This window comes from Ambystoma mexicanum, chromosome 14, assembly GCF_040938575.1.
Source record: "Ambystoma mexicanum isolate Mex_15411 chromosome 14, UKY_AmexF1_1, whole genome shotgun sequence".
Taxonomy (NCBI): domain Eukaryota; kingdom Metazoa; phylum Chordata; class Amphibia; order Caudata; family Ambystomatidae; genus Ambystoma; species Ambystoma mexicanum.
In genome coordinates, this window is record NC_090940.1 from 619,434,993 (window position 1) to 619,457,772 (window position 22,780).

Genomic DNA, 22,780 nt, shown 5'->3' on the forward strand with positions numbered 1-22,780 from the left:
GATGCTCAGGGCTTTGTGCTCTCTTGGTGGAGCACCAGGGGTATGGGCTACCTGGCAGAGACAGGGCTATCCTGGCGGGGGCTCAGGGCTATGTACTCTCTTGGTGGAGCACCAGGGACCTGGGCTATCCTGGCAGAGAGATAGGGCTATCCTGGCAGAGGCTCAGGGCTATGCGCTCCTGTTTTGGAGCGCCAGGGATATGGGCTTTCCTGGCAGAGAGACAGGGCTATCCTGGAAGAGAGATAGGGCTATCCTGGAAGAGAGACAGGGCTATCCTGGCGGAGGCTCAGGGCTGTGTGCTCCCGTGGTGGAGCGCCAGGGTTATGGGCTTTCCTGGCAGAGAGACATGGCTATGTGCTCCCATGGTGGAGCGCCAGGATATAGGCTATCCTGGAAAAGAGACACGACTATCCTGGAAGTGAGACAGGGCTATCCTAGCTGAGGCTCAGGGTTATGTGGTCTCTTGGTGGATTGCCAGGGATATGGGCTATCCTGGCAGAGAGACAGGCCTATCCTGGCGGAGGCTCAGTGCTATGTGCTCTCTTGGTGGAGCGCCAGGGATATGGGCTATCCTGGCAGAGGCTCAGGACTATCCAGGCAGAGGTTCAGGGCTATCCAGGCAGAGGCTCAGGGCTATGTGCTCCTGTGGTGGAGCACCCACCATGGATATGGGCTATCCCGGCAGAGGGTCAGGGCTATCCTGGCAGAGAGCCAGGGCTATGTGCTCTCTTGGTGGAGCGTCAAGGATATGGGCTATCCTTGCAGAGAGACAGGGCTATCCTGGAGGAGGCTTCGGGATATGTGGTCTCTTGCTGGAGCGCCAGGGATATGGGCTATCCTGGCAGAGAGACAGGGCTATCCTGGCGGAGGCTCAGGGCTATGTGCTCTCTTGGTGGAGCGCCAGGGATATGGGCTATCCTGGCAGAGAGACAGGGCTATCCTGGCGGCGGCTCAGGGCTATGTGCTCTCTTGGTAGAGCACCAGGGATATGGGCTATCCTGGCAGAGAGACGGGGCTATCCTGGTGGATGCTCAGGGCTTTGTGCTCTCTTGGTGGAGCACCAGGGGTATGGGCTACCTGGCAGAGACAGGGCTATCCTGGCGGGGCTCAGGGCTATATACTCTCTTGGTGGAGCACCAGGGACATGGGCTATCCTGGCAGAGAGACAGGGCTATCCTGGCGGAGGCTCAGGGCTATCCTGGCTGAGGCTCAGGGTTATGTGGTCTCTTGGTGGAGCGCCAGGGATAGGGGCTATCCTGGCAGAGAGACAGGACTATCCTGGCGGAGGCTCAGGGCTATTTGCTCTCTTGGTGGAGTGCCAGGGATATGGCCAATCCTGGCAGATAGGGCTATCCTGGCAGAGGCTCAGCGCTATGTGCTCTCTTGGTGGAGCACCAGGGACATGGCCTACCCTGGCAGAGACCCAGGTCTATCCTGGCGGAGGCTCAGGTCTATGTGCTCTCTTGGTGGAGTGCCAGGGATATGGGCTATCCTGGCAGAGAGATAGGGCTATCCTGGCGGAGGCTGAGGGCTATGTGCTCCCGTGATGGAGCGCCAGGGATATGGGCTTTCCTGGCAGAGAGACAGGGCTATCCTGGAAGAGAGACAGGGCTATCCTGGCGGAGGCTCAGGGCTATGTGCTCCCGTGGTGGAGCGCCAGGGATATGGGCTTTCCTGGCAGAGAGACATGGCTATGTGCTCCCGTGGTGGAGTGCCAGCGATATGGGCTTTCCTGGCAGAGAGACAGGGCTATGTGCTCCCGTGGTGGAGCGCCAGGATATGGGCTATCCTGGAAGAGAGACAAGGCTATCCTGGAAGAGAGACAGGGCTATCCTGGCTGAGGCTCAGGGTTGTGTGGTCTCTTGGTGGAGTGCCAGGGATATGGGCTATCCTGGCAGAGAGACAGGCCTATCCTCGCGGAGGCTCAGTGCTATGTGCTCTCTTGGTGGAGCGCCAGGGATATGGGCTATCCTCTCAGAGGCTCAGGACTATCCAGGCAGAGGTTCAGGGCTATCCAGGCAGAGGCTCAGGGCTATGTGCTCCTGTGGTGGAGCACCAGGGATATGGGCTATCCCGGCAGAGGGTCAGGGCTATCCTGGAAGAGAGACAGGGTTATGTGCTCCCGTGGTGGAGTGCCAGCGATATGGGCTTTCCTGGCAGAGAGACAGGGCTATGTGCTCCCGTGGTGGAGCGCCAGGATATGGGCTATCCTGGAAGAGAGACAAGGCTATCCTGGAAGAGAGACAGGGCTATCCTGGCTGAGGCTTAGGGTTATGTGGTCTCTTGGTGTTGTGCCAGGGATATGGGCTATCCTTGCAGAGAGACAGGCCTATCCTCGCGGAGGCTCAGTGCTATGTGCTCTCTTGGTGGAGCGCCAGGGATATGGGCTATCCTGGCAGAGAGACAGGGCTATCCTGGCGGAGGCTCAGGGCTATGTGCTCTCTTGGTGGAGCGCCAGGGATATGGGCTATCCTGGCAGAGAGACAGGGCTATCCTGGCGGCGGCTCAGGGCTATGTGCTCTCTTGGTAGAGCACCAGGGATATGGGCTATCCTGGCAGAGAGACGGGGCTATCCTGGTGGATGCTCAGGGCTTTGTGCTCTCTTGGTGGAGCACCAGGGGTATGGGCTACCTGGCAGAGACAGGGCTATCCTGGCGGGGCTCAGGGCTATGTACTCTCTTGGTGGAGCACCAGGGACATGGGCTATCCTGGCAGAGAGACAGGGCTATCCTGGCGGAGGCTCAGGGCTATCCTGGCTGAGGCTCAGGGTTATGTGGTCTCTTGGTGGAGCGCCAGGGATAGGGGCTATCCTGGCAGAGAGACAGGACTATCCTGGCGGAGGCTCAGGGCTATTTGCTCTCTTGGTGGAGTGCCAGGGATATGGCCAATCCTGGCAGATAGGGCTATCCTGGCAGAGGCTCAGCGCTATGTGCTCTCTTGGTGGAGCACCAGGGACATGGCCTACCCTGGCAGAGACCCAGGTCTATCCTGGCGGAGGCTCAGGTCTATGTGCTCTCTTGGTGGAGTGCCAGGGATATGGGCTATCCTGGCAGAGAGATAGGGCTATCCTGGCGGAGGCTCAGGGCTATGTGCTCCCGTGATGGAGCGCCAGGGATATGGGCTTTCCTGGCAGAGAGACAGGGCTATCCTGGAAGAGAGACAGGGCTATCCTGGAAGAGAGACAGGGCTATCCTGGCGGAGGCTCAGGGCTATGTGCTCCCGTGGTGGAGCGCCAGGGATATGGGCTTTCCTGGCAGAGAGACATGGCTATGTGCTCCCGTGGTGGAGTGCCAGCGATATGGGCTTTCCTGGCAGAGAGACAGGGCTATGTGCTCCCGTGGTGGAGCGCCAGGATATGGGCTATCCTGGAAGAGAGACAAGGCTATCCTGGAAGAGAGACAGGGCTATCCTGGCTGAGGCTCAGGGTTATGTGGTCTCTTGGTGGAGTGCCAGGGATATGGGCTATCCTGGCAGAGAGACAGGCCTATCCTCGCGGAGGCTCAGTGCTATGTGCTCTCTTGGTGGAGCGCCAGGGATATGGGCTATCCTCTCAGAGGCTCAGGACTATCCAGGCAGAGGTTCAGGGCTATCCAGGCAGAGGCTCAGGGCTATGTGCTCCTGTGGTGGAGCACCAGGGATATGGGCTATCCCGGCAGAGGGTCAGGGCTATCCTGGAAGAGAGACAGGGTTATGTGCTCCCGTGGTGGAGTGCCAGCGATATGGGCTTTCCTGGCAGAGAGACAGGGCTATGTGCTCCCGTGGTGGAGCGCCAGGATATGGGCTATCCTGGAAGAGAGACAAGGCTATCCTGGAAGAGAGACAGGGCTATCCTGGCTGAGGCTTAGGGTTATGTGGTCTCTTGGTGGAGTGCCAGGGATATGGGCTATCCTTGCAGAGAGACAGGCCTATCCTCGCGGAGGCTCAGTGCTATGTGCTCTCTTGGTGGAGCGCCAGGGATATGGGCTATCCTGGCAGAGGCTCAGGACTATCCAGGCAGAGGTTCCGGGCTATCCAGGCAGAGGCTCAGGGCTATGTGCTCCTGTGGTGGAGCACCCACCATGGATATGGGCTATCCCGGCAGAGGGTCAGGGCTATCCTGGCAGAGAGACAGGGCTATGTGCTCTCTTGGTGGAGCGTCAAGGATATGGGCTATCCTTGCAGAGAGACAGGGCTATCCTGGAGGAGGCTTCGGGGTATGTGGTCTCTTGCTGGAGCGCCAGGGATATGGGCTATCCTGGCAGAGAGACAGGGCTATCCTGGCGGAGGCTCAGGGCTATGTGCTCTCTTGGTGGAGCGCTAGGGATATGGGCTATCCTGGCAGAGAGACAGGGCTATCCTGGCGGCGGCTCAGGGCTATGTGCTCTCTTGGTAGAGCACCAGGGATATGGGCTATCCTGGCAGAGAGACGGGGCTATCCTGGTGGATGCTCAGGGCTATGTGCTCTCTTGGTGGAGCACCAGGGGTATGGGCTTCCTGGCAGAGACAGGGCTATCCTGGCGGGGGCTCAGGGCTATGTACTGTCTTGGTGGAGCACCAGGGACATGGGCTATCCTGGCAGAGAGACAGGGCTATCCTGGCGGAGGCTCAGGGCTATCCTGGCTGAGGCTCAGGGTTATGTGGTCTCTTGGTGGAGCGCCAGGGATAGTCGCTATCCTGGCAGAGAGACAGGACTATCCTGGCGGAGGCTCAGGGCTATTTGCTCTCTTGGTGGAGTGCCAAGGATATGGCCAATCCTGGCAGATAGGGCTATCCTGGCAGAGGCTCAGCGCTATGTGCTCTCTTGGTGGAGCACCAGGGACATGGCCTACCCTGGCAGAGACCCAGGTCTATCCTGGCGGAGGCTCAGGGCTATGTGCTCTCTTGGTAGAGCACCAGGGATATGGGCTATCCTGGCAGAGAGACGGGGCTATCCTGGTGGATGCTCAGGGCTTTGTGCTCTCTTGGTGGAGCAGCAGGGGTATGGTCTACCTGGCAGAGACAGGGCTATCCTGGCGGGGCTCAGGGCTATGTACTCTCTTGGTGGAGCACCAGGGACATGGGCTATCCTGGCAGAGAGACAGGGCTATCCTGGCGGAGGCTCAGGGCTATCCTGGCTGAGGCTCAGGGTTATGTGGTCTCTTGGTGGAGCGCCAGGGATAGGGGCTATCCTGGCAGAGAGACAGGACTATCCTGGCGGAGGCTCAGGGCTATTTGCTCTCTTGGTGGAGTGCCAGGGATATGGCCAATCCTGGCAGATAGGGCTATCCTGGCAGAGGCTCAGCGCTATGTGCTCTCTTGGTGGAGCACCAGGGACATGGCCTACCCTGGCAGAGACCCAGGTCTATCCTGGCGGAGGCTCAGGGCTATGTGCTCTCTTGGTGGAGTGCCAGGGATATGGGCTATCCTGGCAGAGAGATAGGGCTATCCTGGCGGAGGCTCAGGGCTATGTGCTCCCGTGATGGAGCGCCAGGGATATGGGCTTTCCTGGCAGAGAGACAGGGCTATCCTGGAAGAGAGACAGGGCTATCCTGGAAGAGAGACAGGGCTATCCTGGCGGAGGCTCAGGGCTATGTGCTCCCGTGGTGGAGCGCCAGGGATATGGGCTTTCCTGGCAGAGAGACATGGCTATGTGCTCCCGTGGTGGAGTGCCAGCGATATGGGCTTTCCTGGCAGAGAGACAGGGCTATGTGCTCCCGTGGTGGAGCGCCAGGATATGGGCTATCCTGGAAGAGAGACAAGGCTATCCTGGAAGAGAGACAGGGCTATCCTGGCTGAGGCTCAGGGTTATGTGGTCTCTTGGTGGAGTGCCAGGGATATGGGCTATCCTGGCAGAGAGACAGGCCTATCCTCGCGGAGGCTCAGTGCTATGTGCTCTCTTGGTGGAGCGCCAGGGATATGGGCTATCCTCTCAGAGGCTCAGGACTATCCAGGCAGAGGTTCAGGGCTATCCAGGCAGAGGCTCAGGGCTATGTGCTCCTGTGGTGGAGCACCAGGGATATGGGCTATCCCGGCAGAGGGTCAGGGCTATCCTGGAAGAGAGACAGGGTTATGTGCTCCCGTGGTGGAGTGCCAGCGATATGGGCTTTCCTGGCAGAGAGACAGGGCTATGTGCTCCCGTGGTGGAGCGCCAGGATATGGGCTATCCTGGAAGAGAGACAAGGCTATCCTGGAAGAGAGACAGGGCTATCCTGGCTGAGGCTTAGGGTTATGTGGTCTCTTGGTGGAGTGCCAGGGATATGGGCTATCCTTGCAGAGAGACAGGCCTATCCTCGCGGAGGCTCAGTGCTATGTGCTCTCTTGGTGGAGCGCCAGGGATATGGGCTATCCTGGCAGAGGCTCAGGACTATCCAGGCAGAGGTTCCGGGCTATCCAGGCAGAGGCTCAGGGCTATGTGCTCCTGTGGTGGAGCACCCACCATGGATATGGGCTATCCCGGCAGAGGGTCAGGGCTATCCTGGCAGAGAGCCAGGGCTATGTGCTCTCTTGGTGGAGCGTCAAGGATATGGGCTATCCTTGCAGAGAGACAGGGCTATCCTGGAGGAGGCTTCGGGGTATGTGGTCTCTTGCTGGAGCGCCAGGGATATGGGCTATCCTGGCAGAGAGACAGGGCTATCCTGGCGGAGGCTCAGGGCTATGTGCTCTCTTGGTGGAGCGCTAGGGATATGGGCTATCCTGGCAGAGAGACAGGGCTATCCTGGCGGCGGCACAGGGCTATGTGCTCTCTTGGTAGAGCACCAGGGATATGGGCTATCCTGGCAGAGAGACGGGGCTATCCTGGTGGATGCTCAGGGCTATGTGCTCTCTTGGTGGAGCACCAGGGGTATGGGCTTCCTGGCAGAGACAGGGCTATCCTGGCGGGGGCTCAGGGCTATGTACTCTCTTGGTGGAGCACCAGGGACATGGGCTATCCTGGCAGAGAGACAGGGCTATCCTGGCGGAGGCTCAGGGCTATCCTGGCTGAGGCTCAGGGTTATGTGGTCTCTTGGTGGAGCGCCAGGGATAGTCGCTATCCTGGCAGAGAGACAGGACTATCCTGGCGGAGGCTCAGGGCTATTTGCTCTCTTGGTGGAGTGCCAAGGATATGGCCAATCCTGGCAGATAGGGCTATCCTGGCAGAGGCTCAGCGCTATGTGCTCTCTTGGTGGAGCACCAGGGACATGGCCTACCCTGGCAGAGACCCAGGTCTATCCTGGCGGAGGCTCAGGGCTATGTGCTCTCTTGGTGGAGCGCCAGGGATATGGGCTATCCTGGCAGAGAGATAGGGCTATCCTGGCGGAGGCTGAGGGCTATGTGCTCCCGTGATGGAGCGCCAGGGATATGGGCTTTCCTGGCAGAGAGACAGGGCTATCCTGGAAGAGAGCCAGGGCTATCCTGGAAGAGAGACAGGGCCATCCTGGCGGAGGCTCAGGGCTATGTGCTCCCGTGGTGGAGCGCCAGGGATATGGGCTTTCCTGGCAGAGAGACATGGCTATGTGCTCCCGTGGTGGAGTGCCAGCGATATGGGCTTTCCTGGCAGAGAGACAGGGCTATGTGCTCCCGTGGTGGAGCGCCAGGATATGGGCTATCCTGGAAGAGAGACAAGGCTATCCTGGAAGAGAGACAGGGCTATCCTGGCTGAGGCTCAGGGTTATGTGGTCTCTTGGTGGAGTGCCAGGGATATGGGCTATCCTGGCAGAGAGACAGGCCTATCCTCGCGGAGGCTCAGTGCTATGTGCTCTCTTGGTGGAGCGCCAGGGATATGGGCTATCCTCTCAGAGGCTCAGGACTATCCAGTCAGAGGTTCAGGGCTATCCAGGCAGAGGCTCAGGGCTATGTGCTCCTGTGGTGGAGCACCAGGGATATGGGCTATCCCGGCAGAGGGTCAGGGCTATCCTGGAAGAGAGACAGGGTTATGTGCTCCCGTGGTGGAGTGCCAGCGATATGGGCTTTCCTGGCAGAGAGACAGGGCTATGTGCTCCCGTGGTGGAGCGCCAGGATATGGGCTATCCTGGAAGAGAGACAAGGCTATCCTGGAAGAGAGACAGGGCTATCCTGGCTGAGGCTTAGGGTTATGTGGTCTCTTGGTGGAGTGCCAGGGATATGGGCTATCCTTGCAGAGAGACAGGCCTATCCTCGCGGAGGCTCAGTGCTATGTGCTCTCTTGGTGGAGCGCCAGGGATATGGGCTATCCTGGCAGAGGCTCAGGACTATCCAGGCAGAGGTTCCGGGCTATCCAGGCAGAGGCTCAGGGCTATGTGCTCCTGTGGTGGAGCACCCACCATGGATATGGGCTATCCCGGCAGAGGGTCAGGGCTATCCTGGCAGAGAGCCAGGGCTATGTGCTCTCTTGGTGGAGCGTCAAGGATATGGGCTATCCTTGCAGAGAGACAGGGCTATCCTGGAGGAGGCTTCGGGGTATGTGGTCTCTTGCTGGAGCGCCAGGGATATGGGCTATCCTGGCAGAGAGACAGGGCTATCCTGGCGGAGGCTCAGGGCTATGTGCTCTCTTGGTGGAGCGCTAGGGATATGGGCTATCCTGGCAGAGAGACAGGGCTATCCTGGCGGCGGCACAGGGCTATGTGCTCTCTTGGTAGAGCACCAGGGATATGGGCTATCCTGGCAGAGAGACGGGGCTATCCTGGTGGATGCTCAGGGCTATGTGCTCTCTTGGTGGAGCACCAGGGGTATGGGCTTCCTGGCAGAGACAGGGCTATCCTGGCGGGGGCTCAGGGCTATGTACTCTCTTGGTGGAGCACCAGGGACATGGGCTATCCTGGCAGAGAGACAGGGCTATCCTGGCGGAGGCTCAGGGCTATCCTGGCTGAGGCTCAGGGTTATGTGGTCTCTTGGTGGAGCGCCAGGGATAGTCGCTATCCTGGCAGAGAGACAGGACTATCCTGGCGGAGGCTCAGGGCTATTTGCTCTCTTGGTGGAGTGCCAAGGATATGGCCAATCCTGGCAGATAGGGCTATCCTGGCAGAGGCTCAGCGCTATGTGCTCTCTTGGTGGAGCACCAGGGACATGGCCTACCCTGGCAGAGACCCAGGTCTATCCTGGCGGAGGCTCAGGGCTATGTGCTCTCTTGGTGGAGCGCCAGGGATATGGGCTATCCTGGCAGAGAGATAGGGCTATCCTGGCGGAGGCTGAGGGCTATGTGCTCCCGTGATGGAGCGCCAGGGATATGGGCTTTCCTGGCAGAGAGACAGGGCTATCCTGGAAGAGAGACAGGGCTATCCTGGAAGAGAGACAGGGCTATCCTGGCGGAGGCTCAGGGCTATGTGCTCCCGTGGTGGAGCGCCAGGGATATGGGCTTTCCTGGCAGAGAGACATGGCTATGTGCTCCCGTGGTGGAGTGCCAGCGATATGGGCTTTCCTGGCAGAGAGACAGGGCTATGTGCTCCCGTGGTGGAGCGCCAGGATATGGGCTATCCTGGAAGAGAGACAAGGCTATCCTGGAAGAGAGACAGGGCTATCCTGGCTGAGGCTTAGGGTTATGTGGTCTCTTGGTGGAGTGCCAGGGATATGGGCTATCCTTGCAGAGAGACAGGCCTATCCTCGCGGAGGCTCAGTGCTATGTGCTCTCTTGGTGGAGCGCCAGGGATATGGGCTATCCTGGCAGAGGCTCAGGACTATCCAGGCAGAGGTTCCGGGCTATCCAGGCAGAGGCTCAGGGCTATGTGCTCCTGTGGTGGAGCACCCACCATGGATATGGGCTATCCCGGCAGAGGGTCAGGGCTATCCTGGCAGAGAGACAGGGCTATGTGCTCTCTTGGTGGAGCGTCAAGGATATGGGCTATCCTTGCAGAGAGACAGGGCTATCCTGGAGGAGGCTTCGGGGTATGTGGTCTCTTGCTGGAGCGCCAGGGATATGGGCTATCCTGGCAGAGAGACAGGGCTATCCTGGCGGAGGCTCAGGGCTATGTGCTCTCTTGGTGGAGCGCTAGGGATATGGGCTATCCTGGCAGAGAGACAGGGCTATCCTGGCGGCGGCTCAGGGCTATGTGCTCTCTTGGTAGAGCACCAGGGATATGGGCTATCCTGGCAGAGAGACGGGGCTATCCTGGTGGATGCTCAGGGCTATGTGCTCTCTTGGTGGAGCACCAGGGGTATGGGCTTCCTGGCAGAGACAGGGCTATCCTGGCGGGGGCTCAGGGCTATGTACTGTCTTGGTGGAGCACCAGGGACATGGGCTATCCTGGCAGAGAGACAGGGCTATCCTGGCGGAGGCTCAGGGCTATCCTGGCTGAGGCTCAGGGTTATGTGGTCTCTTGGTGGAGCGCCAGGGATAGTCGCTATCCTGGCAGAGAGACAGGACTATCCTGGCGGAGGCTCAGGGCTATTTGCTCTCTTGGTGGAGTGCCAAGGATATGGCCAATCCTGGCAGATAGGGCTATCCTGGCAGAGGCTCAGCGCTATGTGCTCTCTTGGTGGAGCACCAGGGACATGGCCTACCCTGGCAGAGACCCAGGTCTATCCTGGCGGAGGCTCAGGGCTATGTGCTCTCTTGGTAGAGCACCAGGGATATGGGCTATCCTGGCAGAGAGACGGGGCTATCCTGGTGGATGCTCAGGGCTTTGTGCTCTCTTGGTGGAGCACCAGGGGTATGGGCTACCTGGCAGAGACAGGGCTATCCTGGCGGGGCTCAGGGCTATGTACTCTCTTGGTGGAGCACCAGGGACATGGGCTATCCAGGCAGAGAGACAGGGCTATCCTGGCGGAGGCTCAGGGCTATCCTGGCTGAGGCTCAGGGTTATGTGGTCTCTTGGTGGAGCGCCAGGGATAGGGGCTATCCTGGCAGAGAGACAGGACTATCCTGGCGGAGGCTCAGGGCTATTTGCTCTCTTGGTGGAGTGCCAGGGATATGGCCAATCCTGGCAGATAGGGCTATCCTGGCAGAGGCTCAGCGCTATGTGCTCTCTTGGTGGAGCACCAGGGACATGGCCTACCCTGGCAGAGACCCAGGTCTATCCTGGCGGAGGCTCAGGGCTATGTGCTCTCTTGGTGGAGTGCCAGGGATATGGGCTATCCTGGCAGAGAGATAGGGCTATCCTGGCGGAGGCTCAGGGCTATGTGCTCCCGTGATGGAGCGCCAGGGATATGGGCTTTCCTGGCAGAGAGACAGGGCTATCCTGGAAGAGAGACAGGGCTATCCTGGAAGAGAGACAGGGCTATCCTGGCGGAGGCTCAGGGCTATGTGCTCCCGTGGTGGAGCGCCAGGGATATGGGCTTTCCTGGCAGAGAGACATGGCTATGTGCTCCCGTGGTGGAGTGCCAGCGATATGTGCTTTTCTGGCAGAGAGACAGGGCTATGTGCTCCCGTGGTGGAGCGCCAGGATATGGGCTATCCTGGAAGAGAGACAAGGCTATCCTGGAAGAGAGACAGGGCTATCCTGGCTGAGGCTCAGGGTTATGTGGTCTCTTGGTGGAGTGCCAGGGATATGGGCTATCCTGGCAGAGAGACAGGCCTATCCTCGCGGAGGCTCAGTGCTATGTGCTCTCTTGGTGGAGCGCCAGGGATATGGGCTATCCTCTCAGAGGCTCAGGACTATCCAGGCAGAGGTTCAGGGCTATCCAGGCAGAGGCTCAGGGCTATGTGCTCCTGTGGTGGAGCACCAGGGATATGGGCTATCCCGGCAGAGGGTCAGGGCTATCCTGGAAGAGAGACAGGGTTATGTGCTCCCGTGGTGGAGTGCCAGCGATATGGGCTTTCCTGGCAGAGAGACAGGGCTATGTGCTCCCGTGGTGGAGCGCCAGGATATGGGCTATCCTGGAAGAGAGACAAGGCTATCCTGGAAGAGAGACAGGGCTATCCTGGCTGAGGCTTAGGGTTATGTGGTCTCTTGGTGGAGTGCCAGGGATATGGGCTATCCTTGCAGAGAGACAGGCCTATCCTCGCGGAGGCTCAGTGCTATGTGCTCTCTTAGTGGAGCGCCAGGGATATGGGCTATCCTGGCAGAGGCTCAGGACTATCCAGGCAGAGGTTCCGGGCTATCCAGGCAGAGGCTCAGGGCTATGTGCTCCTGTGGTGGAGCACCCACCATGGATATGGGCTATCCCGGCAGAGGGTCAGGGCTATCCTGGCAGAGAGCCAGGGCTATGTGCTCTCTTGGTGGAGCGTCAAGGATATGGGCTATCCTTGCAGAGAGACAGGGCTATCCTGGAGGAGGCTTCGGGGTATGTGGTCTCTTGCTGGAGCGCCAGGGATATGGGCTATCCTGGCAGAGAGACAGGGCTATCCTGGCGGAGGCTCAGGGCTATGTGCTCTCTTGGTGGAGCGCTAGGGATATGGGCTATCCTGGCAGAGAGACAGGGCTATCCTGGCGGCGGCACAGGGCTATGTGCTCTCTTGGTAGAGCACCAGGGATATGGGCTATCCTGGCAGAGAGACGGGGCTATCCTGGTGGATGCTCAGGGCTATGTGCTCTCTTGGTGGAGCACCAGGGGTATGGGCTTCCTGGCAGAGACAGGGCTATCCTGGCGGGGGCTCAGGGCTATGTACTCTCTTGGTGGAGCACCAGGGACATGGGCTATCCTGGCAGAGAGACAGGGCTATCCTGGCGGAGGCTCAGGGCTATCCTGGCTGAGGCTCAGGGTTATGTGGTCTCTTGGTGGAGCGCCAGGGATAGTCGCTATCCTGGCAGAGAGACAGGACTATCCTGGCGGAGGCTCAGGGCTATTTGCTCTCTTGGTGGAGTGCCAAGGATATGGCCAATCCTGGCAGATAGGGCTATCCTGGCAGAGGCTCAGCGCTATGTGCTCTCTTGGTGGAGCACCAGGGACATGGCCTACCCTGGCAGAGACCCAGGTCTATCCTGGCGGAGGCTCAGGGCTATGTGCTCTCTTGGTGGAGCGCCAGGGATATGGGCTATCCTGGCAGAGAGATAGGGCTATCCTGGCGGAGGCTGAGGGCTATGTGCTCCCGTGATGGAGCGCCAGGGATATGGGCTTTCCTGGCAGAGAGACAGGGCTATCCTGGAAGAGAGCCAGGGCTATCCTGGAAGAGAGACAGGGCCATCCTGGCGGAGGCTCAGGGCTATGTGCTCCCGTGGTGGAGCGCCAGGGATATGGGCTTTCCTGGCAGAGAGACATGGCTATGTGCTCCCGTGGTGGAGTGCCAGCGATATGGGCTTTCCTGGCAGAGAGACAGGGCTATGTGCTCCCGTGGTGGAGCGCCAGGATATGGGCTATCCTGGAAGAGCGACAAGGCTATCCTGGAAGAGAGACAGGGCTATCCTGGCTGAGGCTCAGGGTTATGTGGTCTCTTGGTGGAGTGCCAGGGATATGGGCTATCCTGGCAGAGAGACAGGCCTATCCTCGCGGAGGCTCAGTGCTATGTGCTCTCTTGGTGGAGCGCCAGGGATATGGGCTATCCTCTCAGAGGCTCAGGACTATCCAGGCAGAGGTTCAGGGCTATCCAGGCAGAGGCTCAGGGCTATGTGCTCCTGTGGTGGAGCACCAGGGATATGGGCTATCCCGGCAGAGGGTCAGGGCTATCCTGGAAGAGAGACAGGGTTATGTGCTCCCGTGGTGGAGTGCCAGCGATATGGGCTTTCCTGGCAGAGAGACAGGGCTATGTGCTCCCGTGGTGGAGCGCCAGGATATGGGCTATCCTGGAAGAGAGACAAGGCTATCCTGGAAGAGAGACAGGGCTATCCTGGCTGAGGCTTAGGGTTATGTGGTCTCTTGGTGGAGTGCCAGGGATATGGGCTATCCTTGCAGAGAGACAGGCCTATCCTCGCGGAGGCTCAGTGCTATGTGCTCTCTTGGTGGAGCGCCAGGGATATGGGCTATCCTGGCAGAGGCTCAGGACTATCCAGGCAGAGGTTCCGGGCTATCCAGGCAGAGGCTCAGGGCTATGTGCTCCTGTGGTGGAGCACCCACCATGGATATGGGCTATCCCGGCAGAGGGTCAGGGCTATCCTGGCAGAGAGCCAGGGCTATGTGCTCTCTTGGTGGAGCGTCAAGGATATGGGCTATCCTTGCAGAGAGACAGGGCTATCCTGGAGGAGGCTTCGGGGTATGTGGTCTCTTGCTGGAGCGCCAGGGATATGGGCTATCCTGGCAGAGAGACAGGGCTATCCTGGCGGAGGCTCAGGGCTATGTGCTCTCTTGGTGGAGCGCTAGGGATATGGGCTATCCTGGCAGAGAGACAGGGCTATCCTGGCGGCGGCACAGGGCTATGTGCTCTCTTGGTAGAGCACCAGGGATATGGGCTATCCTGGCAGAGAGACGGGGCTATCCTGGTGGATGCTCAGGGCTATGTGCTCTCTTGGTGGAGCACCAGGGGTATGGGCTTCCTGGCAGAGACAGGGCTATCCTGGCGGGGGCTCAGGGCTATGTACTCTCTTGGTGGAGCACCAGGGACATGGGCTATCCTGGCAGAGAGACAGGGCTATCCTGGCGGAGGCTCAGGGCTATCCTGGCTGAGGCTCAGGGTTATGTGGTCTCTTGGTGGAGCGCCAGGGATAGTCGCTATCCTGGCAGAGAGACAGGACTATCCTGGCGGAGGCTCAGGGCTATTTGCTCTCTTGGTGGAGTGCCAAGGATATGGCCAATCCTGGCAGATAGGGCTATCCTGGCAGAGGCTCAGCGCTATGTGCTCTCTTGGTGGAGCACCAGGGACATGGCCTACCCTGGCAGAGACCCAGGTCTATCCTGGCGGAGGCTCAGGGCTATGTGCTCTCTTGGTGGAGCGCCAGGGATATGGGCTATCCTGGCAGAGAGATAGGGCTATCCTGGCGGAGGCTGAGGGCTATGTGCTCCCGTGATGGAGCGCCAGGGATATGGGCTTTCCTGGCAGAGAGACAGGGCTATCCTGGAAGAGAGACAGGGCTATCCTGGAAGAGAGACAGGGCTATCCTGGCGGAGGCTCAGGGCTATGTGCTCCCGTGGTGGAGCGCCAGGGATATGGGCTTTCCTGGCAGAGAGACATGGCTATGTGCTCCCGTGGTGGAGTGCCAGCGATATGGGCTTTCCTGGCAGAGAGACAGGGCTATGTGCTCCCGTGGTGGAGCGCCAGGATATGGGCTATCCTGGAAGAGAGACAGGGCTATCCTGGCTGAGGCTCAGGGTTATGTGGTCTCTTGGTGGAGTGCCAGGGATATGGGCTATCCTGGCAGAGAGACAGGCCTATCCTCGCGGAGGCTCAGTGCTATGTGCTCTCTTGGTGGAGCGCCAGGGATATGGGCTATCCTGGCAGAGGCTCAGGACTACACAGGCAGAGGTTCACGGCTATCCAGGCAGAGGCTCAGGGCTATGCGCTCCTGTGGTGGAGCACCAGGGATATGGGCTATCCCGGCAGAGGGTCAGGGCTATCCTGGAAGAGAGACAGGGCTATCCTGAAAGAGAGACGGGGCTATGTGCTCTCTTGGTGGAGCGTCAAGGATATGGGCTATCCTTGCAGAGAGACAGGGCTATCCTGGTGGATGCTGAGGGCTATGTGCTCTCTTGGTGGACTGTCAGGGATATGGGCTATCCTGGCAGAGGCTCAGGCCTATCATGGCGGAGGCTCAGGGCTATGTGCTCCCGTGGTGGATTGCCAGGGATATGGGCTATCTTGGCAGAGAGACAGGGCTATCCTGGTGGAGGCTTCGGGGTATGTGCTCTCTTGCTGGAGCGCCAGGGATATGGGCTATCCTGGCAGAGAGACAGGGCTATCCTGGCGGAGGCTCAGGGCTATGTGCTCTCTTGGTGGAGCGCCAGGGATATGGGCTATCCTGGCAGAGAGACAGGGCTATCCTGGCGGCTGCTCAGGGCTATGTGCTCTCTTGGTAGAGCACCAGGGGTATGGGCTACCTGGCAGAGACAGGGCTATCCTGGCGGAGGCTCAGGGCTATCCTGGCTGAGGCTCAGGGTTATGTGGTCTCTTGGTGGAGCGCCAGGGATAGGGGCTATCCTGACAGAGAGACAGGACTATCCTGGCGGAGGCTCAGGGCTATTTGCTCTCTTGGTGGAGTGCCAGGGATATGGCCAATCCTGGCAGACAGGGCTATCCTGGCAGAGGCTCAGCGCTATGTGCTCTCTTGGTGAAGCACCAGGGACAAGGCCTACCCTGGCAGAGACCCAGGTCTATCCTGGCGGAGGCTCAGGGCTATGTGCTCTCTTGGTGGAGCGCCAGGGATATGGGCTATCCTGGCAGAGAGACAGGGCTATCCTGGCAGAGCCTCTAGGCTATGTGCTCTCTTGGTGGAGCGCCAGGGATATGGGCTATCCTGGCAGAGAGACAGGGCTATCCTGGATGAAGCTCAGGGCTATGTGCTCTCTTGGTGGAGCACCAGGGGTATGGACTACCCTGGCAGAGAGACAGGGCTATCCTGGCGGAGGCTCAGGGCTATCGTGACGGAGGCCCGGGGCTATGTGCTCTCTTGGTGGAGCGCCAGGGATATGGGATACCTTGGCAGAGAGACAGGGCTATCCTTGTGGATAATGAGGGCTATGTACTCTCTTGGTGGAGCGTCAGGGATATGGGCCATCCTGGCAGAGAGACAGGGCTATCCTGGCGGAGGCTCAGGGCTAAAGGCTCTCTTGGTGGAGCGCCAGGGATATGGGCTACCCTGGCAGAGAGAAAGGGTTGTCCTGGCAGAGAGACAGGGCTATCCTGGTGGAGGCTCAGGGCTATGTGCTCTCTTGGTGAAGCGCCAGGGATATGGGCTATCCTGGCAGAGAGACAGGGCTATCCTGCCGAAGGGTCAGGGCAATGTGCTCCCGTGGTGGAGTGTCAGTGATATGGGCTATCCTGGCAAAGAGACAGGGCTATCCTCGCGGAGGCTCAGGGATATCATGGTGGAGGCTCAGGGCTATGTGCTCCCATGGTGGAGTGCCAGGGATATGGGCTATCCTGGCAAAGAGACAGGGCTATCCTGGCGGAGGCTCAGGGCTATAGACTCCCGTGGTGGAGTGCCAGTGATATGGGCTATCCTGGCAGAGAGACAGGGCTATCCTGGTGGAGGATCAAGGCTATGTGCTCTCTTCGTGGAGCACCAGAGATATGGGCTATCCTGGCAGAGAGACAGGGCCATCCTGGCGGAGGCTCAGGGCTATGTGCTCCCGTGGTGGAGCACCAGGGATATGGGCTATCCTGGCAGAGAAACAGGGTTATCCTGGCAGAGGCTCAGGGCTATGTGCTCTCGTGGTGGAGCGCCAGGCATATGGGCTTTCCTGGCAGAGAGACGGGGCTATCCTGGAAGAGAGACGGGGCTATCCTGGAAGAGAGACGGGGCTATGTGCTCTCTTGATGGAGTGCCAGGGATATGGGCTATCCTGGCAGAGAGACAGGGCAATCCTGCCGGAGACTCAGGGCAATGTGCTCCCGTGGTGGAGCGCCTGGGATATGGGCTATCCTGGCAGATAGACAGGGCTATCCTGGCGGAGACTCAAGGCTATGCGCTCCTGTGGTGGAGCGCCAGGGATATGAGCTATCCTGGCAGAGGCTCAGGGCTATGTGCTCTCGTGGTGGAGCACCAGGCATATGGGCTTTCCTGGCAGAGAGACGGGGCTATCCTGGAAGAGAGACGGGGCTATCCTGGAAGAGAGACGGGGCTATGTGCTCTCTTGATGGAGTGCCAGGGATATGGGCTATCCTGGCAGAGAGACAGGGCTATCCTGCCGGAGACTCGGGGCAATGTGCTCTCTTCGTGGAGCACCAGTGATATGGGCTATCCTGGCAGAGAGATAGGGCTATCCTGGCAGAGGCTCAGGGCTATGCGCTCCTGTGGTGAAGCGCCAGGGATATGGGCTATCCTGGCAGAGGCTCAGGGCTATGTGCTCCTGTTTTGGAGTGCCAGGGATATGGGCTTTCCTGGCAGAGAGACAGGGCTATCCTGGAAGAGAGATAGGGCTATCCTGGAAGAGAGACAGGGCTATCCTGGCGGAGGCTCAGGGCTTTGTGCTCCCGTGGTGGAGCGCCAGGGTTATGGGCTTTCCTGGCAGAGAGACATGGCTATGTGCTCCCATGGTGGAGCGCCAGGATATAGGCTATCCTGGAAAAGAGACACGACTATCCTGGAAGTGAGACAGGGCTATCCTGGCTGAGGCTCAGTGCTATGTGCTCTCTTGGTGGAGCGCCAGGGATATGGGCTATCCTGGCAGAGGCTCAGGACTATCCAGGCAGAGGTTCAGGGCTATCCAGGCAGAGGCTCAGGGCTATGTGCTCCTGTGGTGGAGCACCCACCATGGATATGGGCTATCCCGGCAGAGGGTCAGGGCTATCCTGGCAGAGAGCCAGGGCTATGTGCTCTCTTGGTGGAGCGTCAAGGATATGGGCTATCCTTGCAGAGAGACAGGGCTATCCTGGAGGAGGCTTCGGGATATGTGGTCTCTTGCTGGAGCGCCAGGGATATGGGCTATCCTGGCAGAGAGACAGGGCTATCCTGGCGGAGGCTCAGGGCTATGTGCTCTCTTGGTGGAGCGCCAGGGATATGGGCTATCCTGGCAGAGAGACAGGGCTATCCTGGCGGCGGCTCAGGGCTATGTGCTCTCTTGGTAGAGCACCAGGGATATGGGCTATCCTGGCAGAGAGACAGGGCTATCCTGGTGGATGCTCAGGGCTTTGTGCTCTCTTGGTGGAGCACCAGGGGTATGGGCTACCTGGCAGAGACAGGGCTATCCTGGCGGGGGCTCAGGGCTATGTACTCTCTTGGTGGAGCACCAGGGACATGGGCTATCCTGGCAGAGAGACAGGGCTATCCTGGCGGAGGCTCAGGGCTATCCTGGCTGAGGCTCAGGGTTATGTGGTCTCTTGGTGGAGCGCCAGGGATAGGGGCTATCCTGGCAGAGAGACAGGACTATCCTGGCGGAGGCTCAGGGCTATTTGCTCTCTTGGTGGAGTGCCAGGGATATGGCCAATCCTGGCAGATAGGGCTATCCTGGCAGAGGCTCAGCGCTATGTGCTCTCTTGGTGGAGCACCAGGGACATGGCCTACCCTGGCAGAGACCCAGGTCTATCCTGGCGGAGGCTCAGGGCTATGTGCTCTCTTGGTGGAGTGCCAGGGATATGGGCTATCCTGGCAGAGAGATAGGGCTATCCTGGCGGAGGCTCAGGGCTATGTGCTCCCGTGATGGAGCGCCAGGGATATGGGCTTTCCTGGCAGAGAGACAGGGCTATCCTGGAAGAGAGACAGGGCTATCCTGGAAGAGAGACAGGGCTATCCTGGCGGAGGCTCAGGGCTATGTGCTCCCGTGGTGGAGCGCCAGGGATATGGGCTTTCCTGGCAGAGAGACAGGGCTATGTGCTCCCGTGGTGGAGCGCCAGGATATGGGCTATCCTGGAAGAGAGACAAGGCTATCCTGGAAGAGAGACAGGGCTATCCTGGCTGAGGCTCAGGGTTATGTGGTCTCTTGGTGGAGTGCCAGGGATATGGGCTATCCTGGCAGAGAGACAGGCCTATCCTCGCGGAGGCTCAGTGCTATGTGCTCTCTTGGTGGAGCGCCAGGGATATGGGCTATCCTCTCAGAGGCTCAGGACTATCCAGGCAGAGGTTCAGGGCTATCCAGGCAGAGGCTCAGGGCTATGTGCTCCTGTGGTGGAGCACCAGGGATATGGGCTATCCCGGCAGAGGGTCAGGGCTATCCTGGAAGAGAGACAGGGTTATGTGCTCCCGTGGTGGAGTGCCAGCGATATAGGCTTTCCTGGCAGAGAGACAGGGCTATGTGCTCCCGTGGTGGAGCGCCAGGATATGGGCTATCCTGGAAGAGAGACAAGGCTATCCTGGAAGAGAGACAGGGCTATCCTGGCGGAGGCTTAGGGTTATGTGGTCTCTTGGTGGAGTGCCAGGGATATGGGCTATCCTTGCAGAGAGACAGGCCTATCCTCGCGGAGGCTCAGTGCTATGTGCTCTCTTGGTGGAGCGCCAGGGATATGGGCTATCCTGGCAGAGGCTCAGGACTATCCAGGCAGAGGTTCCGGGCTATCCAGGCAGAGGCTCAGGGCTATGTGCTCCTGTGGTGGAGCACCCACCATGGATATGGGCTATCCCGGCAGAGGGTCAGGGCTATCCTGGCAGAGAGCCAGGGCTATGTGCTCTCTTGGTGGAGCGTCAAGGATATGGGCTATCCTTGCAGAGAGACAGGGCTATCCTGGAGGAGGCTTCGGGGTATGTGGTCTCTTGCTGGAGCGCCAGGGATATGGGCTATCCTGGCAGAGAGACAGGGCTATCCTGGCGGAGGCTCAGGGCTATGTGCTCTCTTGGTGGAGCGCCAGGGATATGGGCTATCCTGGCAGAGAGACAGGGCTATCCTGGCGGCGGCTCAGGGCTATGTGCTCTCTTGGTAGAGCACCAGGGATATGGGCTATCCTGGCAGAGAGACGGGGCTATCCTGGTGGATGCTCAGGGCTATGTGCTCTCTTGGTGGAGCACCAGGGGTATGGGCTTCCTGGCAGAGACAGGGCTATCCTGGCGGGGGCTCAGGGCTATGTACTCTCTTGGTGGAGCACCAGGGACATGGGCTATCCTGGCAGAGAGACAGGGCTATCCTGGCGGAGGCTCAGGGCTATCCTGGCTGAGGCTCAGGGTTATGTGGTCTCTTGGTGGAGCGCCAGGGATAGTCGCTATCCTGGCAGAGAGACAGGACTATCCTGGCGGAGGCTCAGGGCTATTTGCTCTCTTGGTGGAGTGCCAGGGATATGGCCAATCCTGGCAGATAGGGCTATCCTGGCAGAGGCTCAGCGCTATGTGCTCTCTTGGTGGAGCACCAGGGACATGGCCTACCCTGGCAGAGACCCAGGTCTATCCTGGCGGAGGCTCAGGGCTATGTGCTCTCTTGGTGGAGCGCCAGGGATATGGGCTATCCTGGCAGAGAGATAGGGCTATCCTGGCGGAGGCTCAGGGCTATGTGCTCCCGTGATGGAGCGCCAGGGATATGGGCTTTCCTGGCAGAGAGACAGGGCTATCCTGGAAGAGAGACAGGGCTATCCTGGAAGAGAGACAGGGCTATCCTGGCGGAGGCTCAGGGCTATGTGCTCCCGTGGTGGAGCGCCAGGGATATGGGCTTTCCTGGCAGAGAGACATGGCTATGTGCTCCCGTGGTGGAGTGCCAGCGATATGGGCTTTCCTGGCAGAGAGACAGGGCTATGTGCTCCCGTGGTGGAGCGCCAGGATATGGGCTATCCTGGAAGAGAGACAAGGCTATCCTGGAAGAGAGACAGGGCTATCCTGGCTGAGGCTCAGGGTTATGTGGTCTCTTGGTGGAGTGCCAGGGATATGGGCTATCCTGGCAGAGAGACAGGCCTATCCTCGCGGAGGCTCAGTGCTATGTGCTCTCTTGGTGGAGCGCCAGGGATATGGGCTATCCTGGCAGAGGCTCAGGACTATCCAGTCAGAGGTTCAGGGCTATCCAGGCAGAGGCTCAGGGCTATGTGCTCCTGTGGTGGAGCACCAGGGATATGGGCTATCCCGGCAGAGGGTCAGGGCTATCCTGGAAGAGAGACAGGGCTATCCTGAAAGAGAGACGGGGCTATGTGCTCTCTTGGTGGAGCGTCAAGGATATGGGCTATCCTTGCAGAGAGACAGGGCTATCCTGGTGGATGCTGAGGGCTATGTGCTCTCTTGGTGGACTGTCAGGGATATGGGCTATCCTGGCAGAGGCTCAGGCCTATCATGGCGGAGGCTCAGGGCTATGTGCTCCCGTGGTGGATTGCCAGGGATATGGGCTATCTTGGCAGAGAGACAGGGCTATCCTGGTGGAGGCTTCGGGGTATGTGCTCTCTTGCTGGAGCGCCAGGGATATGGGCTATCCTGGCAGAGAGACAGGGCTATCCTGGCGGAGGCTCAGGGCTATGTGCTCTCTTGGTGGAGCGCCAGGGATATGGGCTATCCTGGCAGAGAGACAGGGCTATCCTGGCGGCGGCTCAGGGCTATGTGCTCTCTTGGTAGAGCACCAGGGGTATGGGCTACCTGGCAGAGACAGGGCTATCCTGGCGGAGGCTCAGGGCTATGTACTCTCTTGGTGGAGCACCAGGGACATGGGCTATCCTGGCCGAGGCTCAGGGCTATCCTGGCTGAGGCTCAGGGTTATGTGGTCTCTTGGTGGAGCGCCAGGGATAGGGGCTATCCTGACAGAGAGACAGGACTATCCTGGCGGAGGCTCAGGGCTATTTGCTCTCTTGGTGGAGTGCCAGGGATATGGCCAATCCTGGCAGACAGGGCCTTTCCTGGCAGAGGCTCAGCGCTATGTGCTCTCTTGGTGGAGCACCAGGGACAAGGCCTACCCTGGCAGAGACCCAGGTCTATCCTGGCGGAGGCTCAGGGCTATGTGCTCTCTTGGTGGAGCGCCAGGGATATGGGCTATCCTGGCAGAGAGACAGGGCTATCCTGGCAGAGGCTCTAGGCTATGTGCTCTCTTGGTGGAGCGCCAGGGATATGGGCTATCCTGGCAGAGAGACAGGGCTATCCTGGATGAAGCTCAGGGCTATGTGCTCTCTTGGTGGAGCACCAGGGGTATTGACTACCCTGGCAGAGAGACAGGGCTATCCTGGCGGAGGCTCAGGGCTATCGTGACGGAGGCTCGGGGCTATGTGCTCTCTTGGTGGAGCGCCAGGGATATGGGATACCTTGGCAGAGAGACAGGGCTATCCTTGCGGATAATGAGGGCTATGTACTCTCTTGGTGGAGCGTCAGGGATATGGGCTATCCTGGCAGAGAGACAGGGCTATCCTGGCGGAGGCTCAGGGCTAAAGGCTCTCTTGGTGGAGCGCCAGGGATATGGGCTACCCTGGCAGAGAGAAAGGGTTGTCCTGGCAGAGAGACAGGGCTATCCTGGTGGAGGCTCAGGGCTATGTGCTCTCTTGGTGAAGCGCCAGGGATATGGGCTATCCTGGCAGAGAGAC